This window comes from Peromyscus maniculatus, chromosome 19, assembly GCF_049852395.1.
Source record: "Peromyscus maniculatus bairdii isolate BWxNUB_F1_BW_parent chromosome 19, HU_Pman_BW_mat_3.1, whole genome shotgun sequence".
Taxonomy (NCBI): domain Eukaryota; kingdom Metazoa; phylum Chordata; class Mammalia; order Rodentia; family Cricetidae; genus Peromyscus; species Peromyscus maniculatus.
The window spans coordinates 55,238,068-55,255,328 of record NC_134870.1 but is presented as its reverse complement, the minus strand read 5'-3'; the positions used below and the strand labels follow the sequence as shown (position 1 = coordinate 55,255,328).

The 17,261-nt window shown below is 44.9% G+C and overlaps 1 long non-coding RNA gene across 1 annotated transcript; it reads right to left on the bottom strand.

Annotated features, from left to right (window-relative positions):
- Window positions 1–2,723: 2,723 nt before the first annotated feature.
- LOC121824170 (uncharacterized) lies at window positions 2,724–14,821 on the bottom strand. The gene is made up of 3 exons (XR_006065996.2): window positions 14,733–14,821; window positions 6,808–6,981; window positions 2,724–4,192 (listed from the first exon to the last, which is right to left on the bottom strand). It is a non-coding gene; the product is annotated as an uncharacterized LOC121824170 (long non-coding RNA).
- Between the last annotated feature and the right edge of the window lie 2,440 nt (window positions 14,822–17,261).

The following is a 17,261-nucleotide window of genomic DNA, read 5'->3' as shown; positions in this document are numbered from 1 at the left end:
CAGACGATATTCACAGCCCCAGAGGGCTGCTCCTCTCAGAGGTGTCTGGGATGAGTGCTTGTTCAGGAGATCATTGAGTCCACATTCTCCAGGAGTTCCTTCCAGGTTATTCCTACCCTGTCCCTTCCACATTAGGTAACATTAATAATTTATCCCTAAGGAAGGGAAATTCAGCTAAAGTTGTTTTTCTCACTCCACTTCCTAGAGCAAGAAGCAAGGATTAGTAGAATAGCCTTGTTGGACGCTGAGCTTCTGAAACTAGATAGATCTTGGGGGAGTGTAGAGAACTAGATATGCTGTCATTCTTTATTCCAGTTAGTTCAACACCCTAAGACTTTGTTGCTCAACACCCCAAATCATCTACATCATGGTCATCTGAGAGACTTATTAAAAATGGAAGGAACCCTTTGAGTATCACCCCAAATTCCTCTAGATCAGATATACTCTGGGCTTGCAGAGCTGGAGTAGGCTTCTGGAATGATGCTTTTGCCCCTGTAAGTGTGATTACACCCAATGCCATGAAAGGAATCCCACCCTTGGCACCAGTAGACCTCAGCTGAAGCTCTCTACCACTTACCAACAGCCAGACATTTGGCAGCCCAGCCCCTCCGAACCACCATAAAATAGCTGCCAGTGTCAGAGAACAGTCTGGGGCACAGCTAAGGGTCTAGCTGAATCAGCTTTGTTGACAGGGCCCCGATGAACATGGAACCCCCAGTAGACCACTATAATGGGGTCACGCCAAGGAGGAAAATGCACAAAAGCAAGGAGGAACCCCAGGAAGTCCTCAGACACCAGCATCTGCCTGAGCACCGGCTCTATGCCCATTCCAAGGAGAATCCTCTCTTCCCATTTTGTGAAGCCTGAGAGCTTTCCTATTTTTCACAAGCTCCAGCTCCCCTCTCAACAAAAATGTGCTAATGCTTCCCACATAGCTAATGTACCTTTGCCTGCCAGATAAGTCCTAGGGTGTCGCTTGAACCCTCTACTTATTTAATAAAAGCCAGCATTCAACATTTTCGAATCATGTCCACTCTTCTTCCTCCTCCCCCTCCTCCTTCCTAATCAACAATAGAGGGTAAAGGAAAGCAAACATGTGCTGTGTAGAATGTATAACCCTTTGTCTTTGCCCTCGGCTCAGTATCGGGAAGCAAATTTCCCAGATTGGCGAAGAATTTTCAGTATTGATGACTTCGCCCTCAGCTTCTTAGGTACCGCTTTGGTCTTCTAATTCCAACCTTAGCATACTGCATTTGTGGCATATATTGAGTATCTGTTATGTGCAACGAAGACTTGTAGATGAGCACAGGATCGCTTCTAACTGCAGGGCTCTCACAAGATTCACAGTCCCACCCTTTCAAACACAACTCTTTCAGGTTTGGAAGGGACCCTTCTAAACTCCGTCCTCCTTGCTGTATTTGATCCATAACTACCCTCCCTGATGGCAGGGTTTTCCTCTTTTCTGTAGGTAGAAGTGAAGGAAAATGAGACAAGAGTTCCTTTATACTTCCTCCTCCCTCTGAGAGAAAGATCTGGACAATCGGGAAAATAGTCACTATCCACTGACGTCTTTATTGCAGGCCAGGTACTTTCTATGCACACTAGATTCATCTCCCATTAATCTTCATGTCTGGTTTCCAAGAGAGCAAACGGAGATACAGAGAGGGAGATAACCCACTTGAACTCTGAGATCATATAGCGAGAAAGTAAATCTAAGGAGTTCCACAGCCCCCATCTCCTCTTAGAAATGAGGGCTTGGCCTTTGTTCTAGATAGGATTAGCTGGTTTTCCTCACGCCCCTGAGTTGCCTTGAAAGAGGAGCGCTCATCTTTTATAAGTGAAAACAAAGCTGTTCGAGGCCCAGGGTAGGTCCACCTAAAGTGGAAGAGAAGTCCTTAAGGCGCTATGTTCCTTAGGACAGGATCCTATAGGCTGAGTTTGGGCCATCGGTAGTGTGTGGAATGGCATCACTGATCTGCCCTCATTCTCTCTCTCTCTCTCTCTCTCTCTCTCTCTCTCTCTCTCTCTCTCTCTCTCTCACACACACACACACACACACACACACACACACAATGTTCCAGAAGAGAAGGAGCGTAGCAGACAAGGCTGGGAGATGGGGTAGATATAGAAAGGCGAAGAATGACAAATGGGAGGAGACTTAGAAGTAGGGACTGACTGGAGGCCTAAGGTTGTAAAGAGGGAAAGAACAATAAAACCAAGCACTAGATCAGCCCTCGATTGCTAGTCCTCGGTTCCTTGGGCTGAGTGCAGCTACACCCAGCTGACTAAAGGGTCTAGGGCCAAGGGATTTAATGAGAGTCCTAAGTTTTGGCCTCTTTACTTAGGGCTAAGAGCAACACACAGACAGATGCTTGGTGGAGGGGCTGGTCAAGATAGAGCAGGGCTTGAGAATTTTCCAAGTAAACATACCATGGGACTAGATAGTGGATCATAGGCCTGAAGGTGACTGCAGGAGGTAAGTCAGGGAAAGAAGAGACTCCAAGGATCCCTGGGGCCGGGGAGATGACTCAGACGGTAAGGTGTTTGCCCCAGTAGCCTGGAGCCCATGGGAAAGTGGGAAGAGTGAGCCAGCCCACAAAATTCTCCTCTGACCTCCACATGAATGAGTGCCATGCCCTCCCCCCCCAATTATAATAAATGAATAACGTTAAAAATCGAGAACAGGAATGTCTGGAATGCCCAACACAGTGCAAAGCAACAAAGCAGGTCCATATTGTGCCATGTTTTACAGCCACAAAAAAATTATACTTTGGAAAGATATTTAACAACATGAAATGTCCCCACAAAATATCAAAAAGGAAAGAAGCACAGAGAACTCCATGATATGATTCCAAATTCCTTGAAAATGTGTGCCTATTTGTACTGGCAGGAAATACCCTAGAATGTGCATGACTTTCAAACCTTATTTTCTGTGTGTTCCAAAACTTCTGGAACAAATGCTACTTTTATGATGGCGAAAAGTAGTGTAGACGTCTGGCAGCTTTGATTAAATGGTGAGTTGCACTGAGTTTTTATTCCTTATCTTCCTATCAATGAAATAGGGGGGCCTTTCTCTTGTGTGCTCTGTTCCTAGGAGTCCCCACAGGACTAATGATAAAGTGAGAAGAAAAGGGAGAAATGTAAAGTCGCTTCAAGACTTAAATGAAACCCAGAAGGTGGTAGTGCACACCTTAAATCCCAGCACTCAGGGAGGTAGAGGCAGGTGGATCTCTATGAGTTCAAGTTCAGCCTGGCCTACAGGGCTACACAGAAAACAAAACCAAACCAAACCAAGACTTAAATGGAGGTAGGAAGAAACCCCCAAGGAAAAACAAATTCCTGGGGAGTGGCTTTGGCCTACCAGAGATGGAGTCTGTCTACAGAAGCTACCATACAGAGGTGGAGCTCGATCTAGACCTTGGCAAGGGAAAGGGTTTCAATCAATGAAGGCCTGTTGCTTTGGGCTGGAGTCATGGATCACTGGCTCAAATCAGGGAAGCCAGAGGTGTGCTAGTTCAAGAGGAAAAAGATCGTTTTACCTAGTTCATATACTGGGGAGAACTTTCAGAGGGTCCAAAAACCAATGAGAAATCATTACTACAGATTCTATCCTCTGCAGGTCACACAGGCCACCGCTTTCCAACCACATCTCTTTAGAAACTTGGGAGGACTGGAAGGCTTTCCTTAGGACTTGCAGGTCCCTTTACAGCTGCGACTCACTAACTCTAGAGAAGGCACCATTCTTGAGAGACGAAGAGAGAAAAAGAATAAGAACAGGTCTTCATGATTTCAAAATAGGGGGGATAGGGGTGGTATTTGCTGCCAGACAGCCTGGCAATGCTACTTATTCCATGACAATAGGGAGAAGAGTGGCCTAGGTGTGGCCATGTGGACCCCACAGAGGGTCTGCGCTCGGTAGTCTTCACTTCCTTCCGTTTCTGACTTGTTAACTCCCTGCAATAAAAGTGATGCTCTTCCCGCCTGCTGTCTTCTGTTTCTGTGTGTTCTGTACGCTCTGCATTTCCTGGTTTACAATGGTGGAGCTAGGTTCCACTATAGGAGTCCACAGAGTGTCTATTAACTTTCAGCGTCTCTACGCTCAGCTAGGCCCTGTCAGATGCACTGGAAATGAAGAGGAGAACGAGAAGAGATCTTCCTGTGTTATTTTTCCTCGGAGAACAGATGAACAAATCTGAAGAACAAGTGTACAGTGAGGTAGAGACTTGATAAATACTTGTGATGCTTAATATTGATTGTCATCAAGAATGGCCTGAGAGCATGTCTGTGAAGAAGCTTTTAGACTGGATTAGTGAGGTGGGAAACCCCCTAACTGTGGTTGGCACTGTCCTATGAGATGGGGTCCAGGACTGAATAAAAATGACAGGGGGAATTAGTGTGGCATTCATCTTTCTGTCTTCCTGACCACAGATGCAATGTGACCAGTTGCCTCAAGACTTTGCTTCTCTGACTTCTCCACCATGGCGGACTGCCCCCTCAAACTGTGAGCCAGATAAACCCCTCCTTCCTTAAATGGCTTTTGTCACATAGTCTGTGACAGCATGAGAAAAATAACTATTTTAGGAAAAACCTAAGTGGGAAGAGAGAAAGGAGGGTGTGGGATTCGTTTCTTCAGTTCCGGAGCTTTCCTGATCAGACAGCTCCAGCATCTTCAGACAGAGGCTTCTAGTACAAACATCAAATGTAGACCTGAGACTCAGTGCTTACACAGAGCGCATTCAGAGGACTACCCCAGAAATATCCCTGGAGTGACAAGGAAGGCTGAACACATACTATGCCGTGTCTTGTTCATGGAGTCAAAGGTCTGCTTTTCTTTTCGGTGGCCTCCTATCTATCTATCTATCTATCTATCTATCTATCTATCTATCTATCTATCTATCTATCTATCTATCTATCTACCCCTCTCCCTCCTCTCTGTCTCTCTCCCTCCCTCTCTTCTCCCCCCCCCACCCCTCTTCCTGCTGTTTGTGTGCACACGCACACTCACACAGGAGCCAAAAGTTGATGAGTGCCATCTTTGATTGCTTTCTGTTCCTCATTCTTGCTCACGGATACTGCTAGGCTGGCTGGCCAGCAAGCCCCAGAGATGTTCCTGTCTCTGCCTCCCTAGTGCTGGGAGTACTTAGAGTTATGAGTCGCCAAGCCCTGCATGCCTAGTGTTGAGGATCGGATTCAGGTCCTCATGCTTGCACAAGTATTTCACTGACTTAGCCATCTCTTTGGCCTTTTTATGGTGTCTTGATATGTCTTTAGGCATTTTCAATGTTAAAATGTATGTATGCATGGGGGGGAGAAACTTTAATAATAAAATCTTACACTTGATACTTTCCTTACTCAGAGGAACAATGGAAAGTGATGGCCTATGCCCTATTTCTCAAGGCCTTATTACCTATGCTCTCGATGGCAGTTGTCACAACTGATATCTTCTCTTTAGTGGAGCTGCCTCGACCATTTCCCTCGAGCCTCACTGAATCACCCCAGTCCTTTTTATTTCAGCTTCTCATCATATTCCCCACAAGTAGGACTGGAAAGCCCGTAAGGTCTGTGCCTAAAGGCTAGATGGCAGTTACTTTATGCTGGTCATTGACTCCTAGTGTCTTCTGCTCCCTGGGGGGTCTAGTGTGGCCTACATCTCAACATAAACCAACTACACCTGAATTGTTCAATGTCATCAGTCTTGAACCTTGTTTTATGTCACTATTATTCTAGTCTGTTTCCTGTGACTTGTTCAAGTTCGTAATATAAAAACTCTAATACCCAAGGTACTAGTCTACAGGACCACATAAGCATTGAGGGGCAAATCTTGCTTTTCCTGTTGCAGATACTTTTTCTCAGTTTGCTAAGAATGCAAAAATGAGTTCTGGGGGCCAGAGAGATAGTTCAGGTGGCATGAAGACCTGAGTTCCATCCTCAAAACATATGCAAAAATGCTAGTGTGGTGGTGTGTGCTTGTAACCCCAGCACTGAGGAGGTGGAGACAGGGACCTCTCAAGGGCTCATGGCCTAGCCAAATCAATAAGCTCCCAGACAATGGAAGACGCTGTCTAAAAAACCAAGGTGGGTAACACCTGAACACACACACACACACACACACACACACACACACACACACACACACAGACTCACACACACACAGTAGCATGTTGAGACTTTGCTGGGCTGAGGTTAGATTCTCCTGTGTCAGTTCCCCTAACCCTGATGATTATAGCATAATCATTTATTTAATAAGCATGTATTAAGGGCCAATGGTGCATACAACCAAGAGGCAGAAAAACAAATGTTTGCCAACTAGACCTATGTGACTGTGAACAACATCTTCGGACAGTGAGGAGCAGAGAGGAGGAATGTGTGACAGAAACCAGATGCCCCCACCATCTTGTGTAAGAACTCCTGGGTTGATGACCCCTGTCCTGAACTATAGCAAGCTGGCTTGTCACCGAGCTGTCACGTGGGGCAGGAGCAAATGCCTTGCTGAGGTCTCGGGTCGATTACATCTATTGCTTGTATGTTATCTACATAGCCTGTCACTCTATCATAGGAGGAAATTAAATTGGCCCAACTTGATTTACCCCTTGCAGCTACATAGGCCTTGCCCACTCTGGCTGACTACACATTGATTGTTTGATGATTTGCTCTAGCGCCTTCTCCAGAAGCCAGGTTAAGCTCATAGGGTTATAAGAAATGTGGTCACCTTTTTTTTTTTTTTTTTTGCTTCCTAAGAGATGGGCAGCATCGTGACTGCAAACTGTGAAGCTTCAGAGGTAACACCCCCTCTCTGCAAATGCTCACAATAATTGCTGCTTCCTCCCCAGTGGCTGCTGGCAATTCCCTGTGTCCATTCAACTGAACGTCACGAGTCCCCGTGGGTTTAATTTCAGGCAGCTTTTTGCAAAGGATGTTCTGGTCTATTTTAGGCGGACTAGCCCCAACCACATCGTGTGGTGCAGAACAGGGACTCCATGGCTAGAAAACAAACCTGAGAGTTAAACACAAAGAAAGACAAAGAAATATCCAATGATACCTAGCAGCAGCCTTGGGTGGGGCTGAAAGGGGATCAGAAATCATGAGAATTCCTGGGAACCGGTTCCCTGGGAGACAATATGTCTGCCTGTGGTTGCTTTCAGGGTGCAACCCACAGCCCTTACATCAAAATATGATACCTTTTGGTAAAGACAGAAGTCAAAGTGGACATTAAAACCTCTGCTATTTTAAATCCCTTTGTTATCCATGCTCCCTCTTTGTCCACCGGGAACAGTGTTTTCCTAGCTCTTCTTTTGTGTGATATAAATGAAAATCCTTCTGGTAATATCTCACTGAAGACTGTTTGGACATTCTGCCACGTGCCTGCATCATTTGGCTGCTGTTTTGCTCCTCTGTGGCTTATCCTTGCCTCCTCCCTCTGGTTCTCTTCTCCCTCTTCCAGCAGATTTCACCTCTTTCGTGTCGGTCCCTAAACACACCCCCTATCTTGTTGCTGTCTGTCTGTCTTTTCCACCTTCCAGTGCTTTCTTGAGTTTCCCAAGCTACTTAGGCAAAGGGCGCCTACTTTGCCCCCATATTTCTTCACCTGTTTTTGATTTTTACACTCTATTGGGTAGAACAAACTTCTCAGGGACTCCTTGATTTTCAGAGTATTCTGTCTGGGTCTTTTTCTCCTCCTTCAGCTTCTACTTAAGTAACAATTTTGTCTTCACCTTTAAATCTCTACTTCTTCCCAAGACATGAATCATGATGAACTATTATTGAATAGAATGATTCTAATGTACCATTAGAGTTCATCAATTCATGTAATTTATTCTGCCAATATATTTAATATATATGTTCTGCTCGAACACACACACGCACACGCACACGCACACACACACACACACACACACACACACACACACACAAGACCCCCTCAAATTGCATTTCTTCGAAGATCTCTTTTCCCAAACCAGCCCATAGACTTTTAGGTTTTTGTACACTTTGCACACATTTGAAGGAATCATTGGACTCTTTTCCCTCAAAGGAACCAACAAATTCCAACAAAAATCTCAAATCCCATTCAAATTTTCTTTGTTCTTAAAACTCTTCCTGGTATCTCTACCTCAACCTCCTAAATACATAATCCCCATACCTGTTTCTCTTTTTTCTTACTGGTCCTGGGCACAGGAAACCATCCATGAGAACTGAGGCATGTTAAAAGCTTTGCCTACTTTTCATTGCCCTCTCTGGGCCTGATGTCTGGATTTTCTCAGTTAGTGTTGTCTTCTGGTGAAATTTCTCATCCCTGAAGATAGTGGGCTACAATTAACTGATTAAGCTCCTATCATGCCCTGGACCACAAGCTGGAAATCACTTGCCTCCGAAAAGCTGAGGCAATGGGTGAATAAATCGTGATGACCCAAGAGGAAAGCTATCATCTTTGCCACGCAGGGAGGTAAGGTCTGAGTGGCATCGGGGGTTGAGGCAGTGGTCCTTGAGGTTCTGAGGGGTAAGAGAAGTCAAAAAGGTTAGGGGCATGGACAAGTTCCATAAGTGGCACTGGGCTAGGGAAGACGTTCTTAACTTGTGGGTCTCAACCCCTTTGGGGGTCACCTAAGACCATTGGAAAACGCGGATATCTACATTACAATTCATAACAGTAGCAAAATTACAGTTATGAAGTAGCAGTGAAAATAATTTTATGGTTGGGAGTCACCATAGCTTGAGGAACTGTATTAAGGGGTCACAGCCTTCAGAAAGTTGAGAACCTCTGGGCTAGATGGCTTCCCTGAGTTTCCCCATAAATAGATCACATAAAGATGAGGAAGGCCCAGCTGACATGAGCCAAGCCCTGCCGCTATGGTGTGAATGCGTTCCTTCTGAAACTCTGGGCCTTTAAAAGGTGATTGAGCCAGCAAGGGCTCCTCTTTTGTTACTGGGATTAAGGGCCTTATGAAAGATGCTTCCTACAAACAGCTCACAAACATGTGAACAAAAAAACCAGGCATATCTTCCACTATCTTTCACTTGCACTCTTCAAATCAAAACTACTTTGAGATTCCATCTTATCCCAGCCAGAATAGCTATCAACAAATAATTGAATGAATAAGTGATAAAGACTGGGAAGGGGGAGGGGGAAAGGGGTCTTTATTCACTGTTGGTGGGACTGTGAATCTAGTTCTGTGTGTTAGTTACTTTTCTACTGTTGTGACAAAACACCATGATCATGGCCACTTAAAAGAAAACATTGAATTTGGGTTTATGGTTTCAGGGGATTAGAGTCCACGATTGTGGAGTAAAGGTACAGCAGAGAATTTACGTCTTGATCCATAACCACTAGGCAGAGAAAAAGTACTGGAAGTTCCCAGAATCTTTTGAAATCTCAAAGCCCAGTGACACATCTCCTTCAACAAGGCCACATCTCCTAATCCTTCCTAAACAGTGCCACCAGCTGGTGACCAAGTACTCAAATATATGCATAAGCCTATGAGGGCCATTCTCATGCAAACCACAACATTTAGCCACTACAGAAAACAGTGCAGCAGCTTCTTGAAAAAACAGAACTTCTGTATGATCCAGTTATAGTTCTGCATATTTAGATGAAGGAAAGAAAGTCACGAACAACAGAGATACACACCAATGTTTATCACAACACTCTTTATAGGTGGCCAAGGTGCAGAACCAGCAGAACCAGCCTAGGTGTCCATCAACTAATGAAGTGATAAAGAAAATGTGGTATTCACACAGAGAGAGAGAGAGAAAGAGGAGAGAGAGAGAGAGAGAGAGAGAGAGAGATAGATAGATAGATAGAGAGAGAGAGAGAGAGAGAGAGAGAGAGAGAGAGAGAGAGAGATTTGTTTAGTTATAACAAGAATGAATCAGCCGGGCAGTGGTGGTGCACGCCTTTAATCCCAGCACTCGCAAGGTAGAGCCAGGTGAATCTCTGTGAGTTCGAGGTCAGCCTGGGCTACCAAGTGAGTTCCAGGAAAGGCGCAAAGCTACATAGAGAAATCCTGTCTCGAAAAACCAGAGAGAGAGAGAGAGAGAGAGAGAGAGAGAGAGAGAGAGAGAGAGAGAGAGAAGAGAGAAGAGAGAAGAGAAAAAGAGAAAAGAATGAATCATGTCATTTAAAAAAGAGTGGATGGAACTCTAGGACATCGTGCTAAGGGAAATGAGTCAGGTACATAAAAATAAATAATGCATGTTTTCTCTCATGTGTGGAAGCTGGGGCCAGGGGAGATGGCTCAGGAGGTAAAGGTGCTCATTAGGCAAACCTAATGACTTGAGTTTGTTTCCTATATCCCACTGTAGAAAGAGAAAAGGCAACACCTGAAAGTTGTCCTCCTTAGATATGCTATAGAATGCTATGGCATACTGAAGCATGCTGAGGCATATGGATGCCTATACTCACACAAACATCGTGCATATGAACACAAATAGTGATAATAATAATAATAATAATAAAATACTCTGAAAGTAGAAGTATTACTAGGGAAGAAGAAGGCATGGGGTGAGGAATAAGAGAGAGTACACACAATCTAAGCATCATATGTTCATGTAAGGAAATGTTATAAGTTCATACAATTGATATGCCATTAAAATAGAGGCCTGTACAGTGTTTGGCTAACTTGCCCTTTTGCTTTCTATCATCTGAAGACACAAGGCCCCTCCCTTCTAGAGGACATAGCCTTGAGGAACCATCTTGGAGGTAGACAGCAGCCCTCACTAGACAATCCCTCCCCCCCAGAACCTTGATCTTGGACTTCAGCCTTTCAGAATTGTTGAAAAATAAATTTTTGCTTTTTTTTTTTAAATTACCCAACCCGTGGTATACTGTTATAGCAGTGCACACAGACTAACTCACGTGTGAACACAGGGTAGAACATACACTTTCCTGGAATGGCTTTACTTCAGTTTCTGATTATTGAGGGGGTGAGACTGGGAAGTTAGACACTGTTCCTGGAGGCACTGACGTGAGGAAATACGTCCTTCCATTCTCCCGAAATTCTCCCGCAGCATTTTCAGCTGGCTCCTCAGACTTAGAAGCCTACACAAGAAAGCTAGGTGAAGTTCCTTCCGCTCAAGTCCCTGCACACCTGACCGAGCCAGGGCTGGGCTGTTAGTTAGCTCAGTGGTTCCCAGCCCTAGCTGCATCTCAGAATCACCTGAGGAGCTTCCCAAACTCTACCTCAGACCCGTTAAATCAGATCCTCTGGGGGTAGGACACAACACAGCTGCCTGAGTGGCTCCAGACTGCAGCCAAGGCTGAGAACTGCTGCGTGTGTGGGCTTCTTTTTAGCACAGGTGAGGCTGCAATGCCTGCTATGACTTTTCTTATCTCCATCCCAGTGAACTGGCTTTGATACTTCATTTCTATGGTAGACATTTTTTATGCATTTGTATCCTATTATTCTCATTTTCTTTTAGTGCTAGGATTTGAACCCAGGGCCTTCCGCATGCTAGGCAAGGACTCCCCCCTCCCCACTGAGCCATAAGTCACACCTTTGAACCCTGAGATTTGGGGTTACACAATTGATATGATTCAAATCCTTGTGCAGTGATGAACTAGCCATGAGTTCAGCACAACTGGCACTACTAATTTACATGTGACCTATAAAGGTGTCTCCAAACTGCCACTATTACATCCTGTTGAGTGGCGAACTGTTTCCTGCCTTGCTGGAATTCCTCAGCCACGCCAAGGTATTCTATATGCACTCGAGGTAAAGTTCTTTTCTGCTCTAGTGAGCACTTCTCTCTTTGGCATCAAGTTGGCATTCTGTTGTACATTTGACCTATTTGTCTCATATTTAAAGTCAGTTCTACCCATGGTATAGAATACCATTTATTGGTACCAATTTGCGATATATTTCTGGGAGACCAGGACATATAACCCAAGAAGATAAATAGTTTGAAAAATTTTTTAAGTGTGTATATGTATAAAAATATGGAAGTCATTAAGACCTTCAGAACAAAATTGTGTTTTGCATTGTCTATCTGCATTTTCTACTGAAAATATGAATCACTGATAGGCAGACTCCAGAATGGCCTCCGATGTTATCAAACCTCTTAGTATTCATGCTCTGGTGCCTTCCCTGTCCCTTGAGTATGGGTGGATTTAGTGACTTGATTTTAGAGAGCAGATTGCAGTAGAGTTGATGAGACACCCCTTCCCAATTAGTGATGTAAAATGACTATCTTTTGCTTTCTCATGTGCTTTGAGGAAAGCTCACTGCTATGATGTTATTTGCTCTATACGGTGTAGCTGGAGAGTTTCTCTCCAGGTCCCACCAAGTCCCAGCAGTCCCACAGCCCACTTATAAAATAATCACTCAGATGCTTATATTACTTATAAATTGTATGGCCATGGCAGGCTTCTTGCTTTCTGTTCTTATATCTTAAATTAACACATTTCTATTAATCTATAAGTTGCCATATGGCTTGTGGCTTACCAGTATCTTACATCATGCTTCTCCTCATGGCAGCTGGCAGCATCTCCTTGCCTCAGCCTTCCACTTCCCAGAATTCTCTTCCCTCTTTGTCTCACCTACACTTCCTGCCTGGCTACTGGCCAATCAGCATTTTATTTATCAACCAATAATCCACAGCAATATGGAAAACCTCACAGCAAGGAAGGAACTAGAGGATCTCTGACCACCAGAAGGAACTGAGATGTCCCAGTCCAATAGCTCAAAAAGAACTATATCTTGGGCTTACCCCAGATGGACTTCAGATGAGACCACAGCCCCAGCAGAGATCTTTGTTGCAGTCTTGTGGGACATCTCAACCCTAACAATGTCCACCTGATCCACAGAATCCAGGAGAGACTTGTTCGCAACGTCAAGCTGCTTAGATTTTGTTTAGTTTGCTATTCTGTGATAGAAACTAACCCACATACCTAGTGGTTTTTTAGAAATTACATTTTTAAAACTCCTAGGGACACACTTGTCAACACATTCAGCATTGACTTCTTAGGCCCCACTTCCCTTTCCTCTGCCAAGTCATTTCTTCCTGATGTTGCCTGAACTGCTCAGGTCCAAACACCTGGATTCTGAGCATTGATGAGCCACATACCACTCCCACTGTCTCTCTTGGCTTCAGTTTCTTTTCTTTTCTGAACAGGAGTTTGGATAAAACCACCAAGGACTTGCTCAGTCCCTATTTGCATCTGTCCCCTGCTCCTTGGAAAGACCTCTGTCTGTGCCTTGTCATGGGGGAGCACTTCATCTGTCTCCCTGCATTTATTCTCGTTTTCTCTGGTCCTCATTTCAGAAACAGGCTGCAAGATCATGACATTTGGAGGAGGAAAGATGGCTCAGTAGTGAAGATCACTGGCTGCTATTCCAAAGCATCTGAGCTTGATTCCCAGCAGCCACATTGTGGTACATAAATGTCTGCAACTCTAGTCCCAGGTCAATGACCAATGACCTCTTCTGGCTTCTATATTTACTATATGCACATGGTGATAAATAGACATATACAGGCAAAATGCCTATATGTATAGAAATGAAGGCCATGATGTTCATATTCTGGAGAAAGAAAATATGAGAAAAGAGGAGACATGGAGAAAAATATGATCAGAAACTCAGTATTCACACTTGGACTTGGCATCATCGGGTTAGGAAGCTACTCAGCCATTGGTCCACCTTCTTCAGCCAGTGCTACAATAGAAATAAGAATTTCACAACACACAGACGCACACACACAGGCGTGCGCGCATACGCATACACATACACACACACACACACACACACACACACACACACACACACACACACACACACACGTGCGCGCGCGAGGGATGGAAGGAGAGAGGGAGAGAGAGAGAGCTCCTGGAGACAAACTGGCCTGAAACTCTACAGTGTAGCTCAGCTTGGCCTTAAACTCACAAACCTCTGGCTCAGCCTCTCAGATCCTGAAATTACAGGCATTCACCACCAGGCCCAAAGAAGTAAGCACTGGTTTAAAACATAACTCCAAGCAAACAGCCACACCCTGTACCAAGTCTTTCCTAGAAGTTCTGGATCTGAAGAAGTTCTTGTCTGTACCTTGGGCTCTGAGAAAATGCAGCCCTGCTTAAGACAAAGGCTGAGACGAGCCTCTAAACTTCTTCAAATGCAGTCTTCAGAGACTCTCACCAGCCTAGCAGCCATAATGAGAAATTGGAATGATTCTTCAGGAGTCCAAACCCACTGAATGCGCTGGGAATGTGCTTCTGTAATCATTATTGGGGTTAGGCAGGCAGGGGGAAGAAATCAAATAAACATCTCCAGCTTCCATCCTGCATCCCTGGAAAAGCAACCTTGCCAGGAGCCTCGTCAGGGAGGACAAAAGGCTCAGGACTCCTCTATGGCCTGGATCAGAACCAGTCTGTTTTTCCCACTAGTGTGACCCAAGAAATTCCACTAAAAGCCTAAAATGCTGTACTGTGAGGGGGATTGAGCACTAAATGTTCGCACAGAGCTGCAGGAGCTGAGCAGATTGTAGGATCATAATAATCCTTGCAGGAAACATATTCCAGGCTAGACTCACATTTTGATCAAGCTCCTTGGATAGTCTGAAGCTAGACTTCAATAAATACTTAGCAAGACATCTACTCAGTTTCTGACTCCTCCTATAACAATCTTTTTGTTCTAGGAGAGGTTTTATTTCCATGAGAGGCTTCAATTACATGAACATGAATAGAGCAGTAATAATAATAGGTGGGCACTCCATGTACGTTTTAGCTTTTCACCAAAGTGGTGAAATACCTGGGAAAGATGACTTAAAGAAAGCTTTACTTCAGCATGGCTTCATAATTTTCAGCCCACTGTCTCTTGGCTTCATAACTGTAGGCTAGTGTTGAGGTGTGACATCATAGTTACCCACTCCATGGTAGCCAGGGAGCTGGGTGGAGGCAGGAGAGGGGAGACTTACTGACTGAGACTTGAAGGAGGAGGGACTGGGAAAGAGAAAAACAGAGGAGGAGAGAGGATAATCTGGGAAAAGTTATGCTTCCAAGTCAGGTCCCCAATGCCACCAGCCACCTCCCAATAATGTTGGTAGTTTCTATCACTTCCCAATAATATTTCCGGGTTATGATCCATTGATGGAGCAATCCACTGATAATGGTCCAGTATCTCTGAACATTGCACTGGGGACTGTTACAGTTGGAATGTAAAATGCCTCCCACAGGCTCAGGTATTTGAACAGCTGGGTTCCAGCTGTTGGTGATGTTTGGAAGAGTTGAGCCTTTAGGAAACGGGTCACTGAGACTGGCCTTGAGGCTCTGTGGTATAGACTCACTTCCTTGTATGCTCTGCTTCCCGAGTAGCTATGCAATGTGACTGGTCAGACTCCTGTTCCAACCCCATCTCCACTGACTGCTGCCATGGCTTCCCTACCATGACAGCAGCAGGTGATAGCTTACCATGACAGGCTATATTTCTCCGGAACTGTAACAGTAGCAGAAAGTAATTAAGATCGGGTCTAAGCCTTCAACACACTAGTCTTCAGGAGACAGTTCATATTCAAACTACGGCAGTGCAATATCTTGTTTAAATTGGAAACAGTGGGCAGCCATTTTAAATCTATGTGAAAGATGAGGAATGTGAAAGATCACAATATCAGGTCATTTGCAGGGACACAGGCAAGAGCCAGTAGACACAGAGTCAAGCACAGGACTGGGTGGCTCCAAGTTTGTGCCCCTTGTCATGTGCTAATGACAACATGGTTGGTGGGACTTTCCTAAACCCGAAGACGCACAGCACTTGTGCCGCCTCTCCTGGAAATCCCCTTGACCAATGAGGGTGGTTCCCAGGTAGGCTGATGACTTTTGGGAGTGTCACCCCACCCCCATCCCAACACCAAAAGATTCTCAAATGCATGGGTATGAGGTGAGACCAAGGTCTAAATTTGTGTGTGTGTGTGTATGTGTTTACGGGAGTACACAAGTGCATGGAAACCAGAGGTCCACATCTTCCTCAGTCCCTCTCCACCTTACATTTTTAAACAGGGGCTCTCACTGTGGTAGTTTGAATGTAATTAGCCCCCATAATCTCATAAGGAGTGGCACTATTAGGAGGTGACTTTGTTGGAGTGGGTATGATGGAAGGAAGTTGAAGGGAGCGTGTCACCTTGCAGGGGGCAGGCTTTGAGGTTTCTTATGCTCAGAATGCCCAGTGGGTCAGTCGACTTCCTGTTGCCTGCAAGATGTAGCACTCTCAGCTCCAGCACCAGCTAAGCTCCCTGTCAGGATGATAATGGACTGAAACGCTGAAACTGTAAGCAATCCATCCCAATTAAATGCTTTCTTTATAAGAGTTGTCATGGTATCTCTTCACAGCAATAGAAAACCTTAACTAAGACACCCACTGAATCTGAGGCTCACCTATTCATCTAGACTGGAAAGTAGCAAGCCTCAGGATGCTTCCAGCCTCTGCCTTACAAGAGGATTCCATGTAGCCACCACTGACCTGGGGACCAAACTCAAGTCACCATACTCACACAGCAAGTACTTCTCTCACTGGCTCATCTCTCCAGTCCCACAAATCTGAATTTTTAAACGAGGGTTCTGGTTGATTCTGACACAGACCAACCCATACTCATCTTTTGCAACAACTGGACTGAATGCCTTAACATTTCCTTCCAGAGTTAAGATTTTTTTTGGCAGAAATGAGTCACATTCCTTAGTTCTGGTGCCCTGGGAAACAGAGCCCCAGGCATCTGTGATCTAATGATCTTCCTGGGTCTTTGATGTCCTAAAGCTGGAGGATCCAGGAAGGGGACTTCTCAATGGACCTAGCTAGTCAACGCTCCTTCCCCTCAGTGAGTTCCCTGGAGGCCCCTGTTTCAGTCTCTGAGACTCCATATTTCAGAAACCCACCAAGCCCTTCCTTTCGGAATGGGCTGTTTTCATGAATGGCGTTCTTTGCCTGAATTCAAACTCCTTGAGCATCTTTTCACATCCTAAGTGGCCTCCATAGTCATCTCTGCCAACCTCTTTTTATTTCTACTTCACTCAACCTAACACTTCATCTTTCTCTGGCCTGCCGTATTGAAGCTTAAGACCTACAGTTCAGAGGAGGTGGAACATCTCCAGATCCAGCCACGGGTATGCGACATTTTCCCTAGAGCCTTTCTGTCCATTTTCTCTGGTTCACTCCTTGCCCTCAAAATGCTCTCTAACTCCTCAGAGTTTTCTTGAGGCTCTTTGTCTGGGTTCTCCTTCTGTATTGAACCATGTTCTTTATTCCAGATTTTTTTCTCTTCTCCCCATCCTTAGTTTTAACGTGTATTTG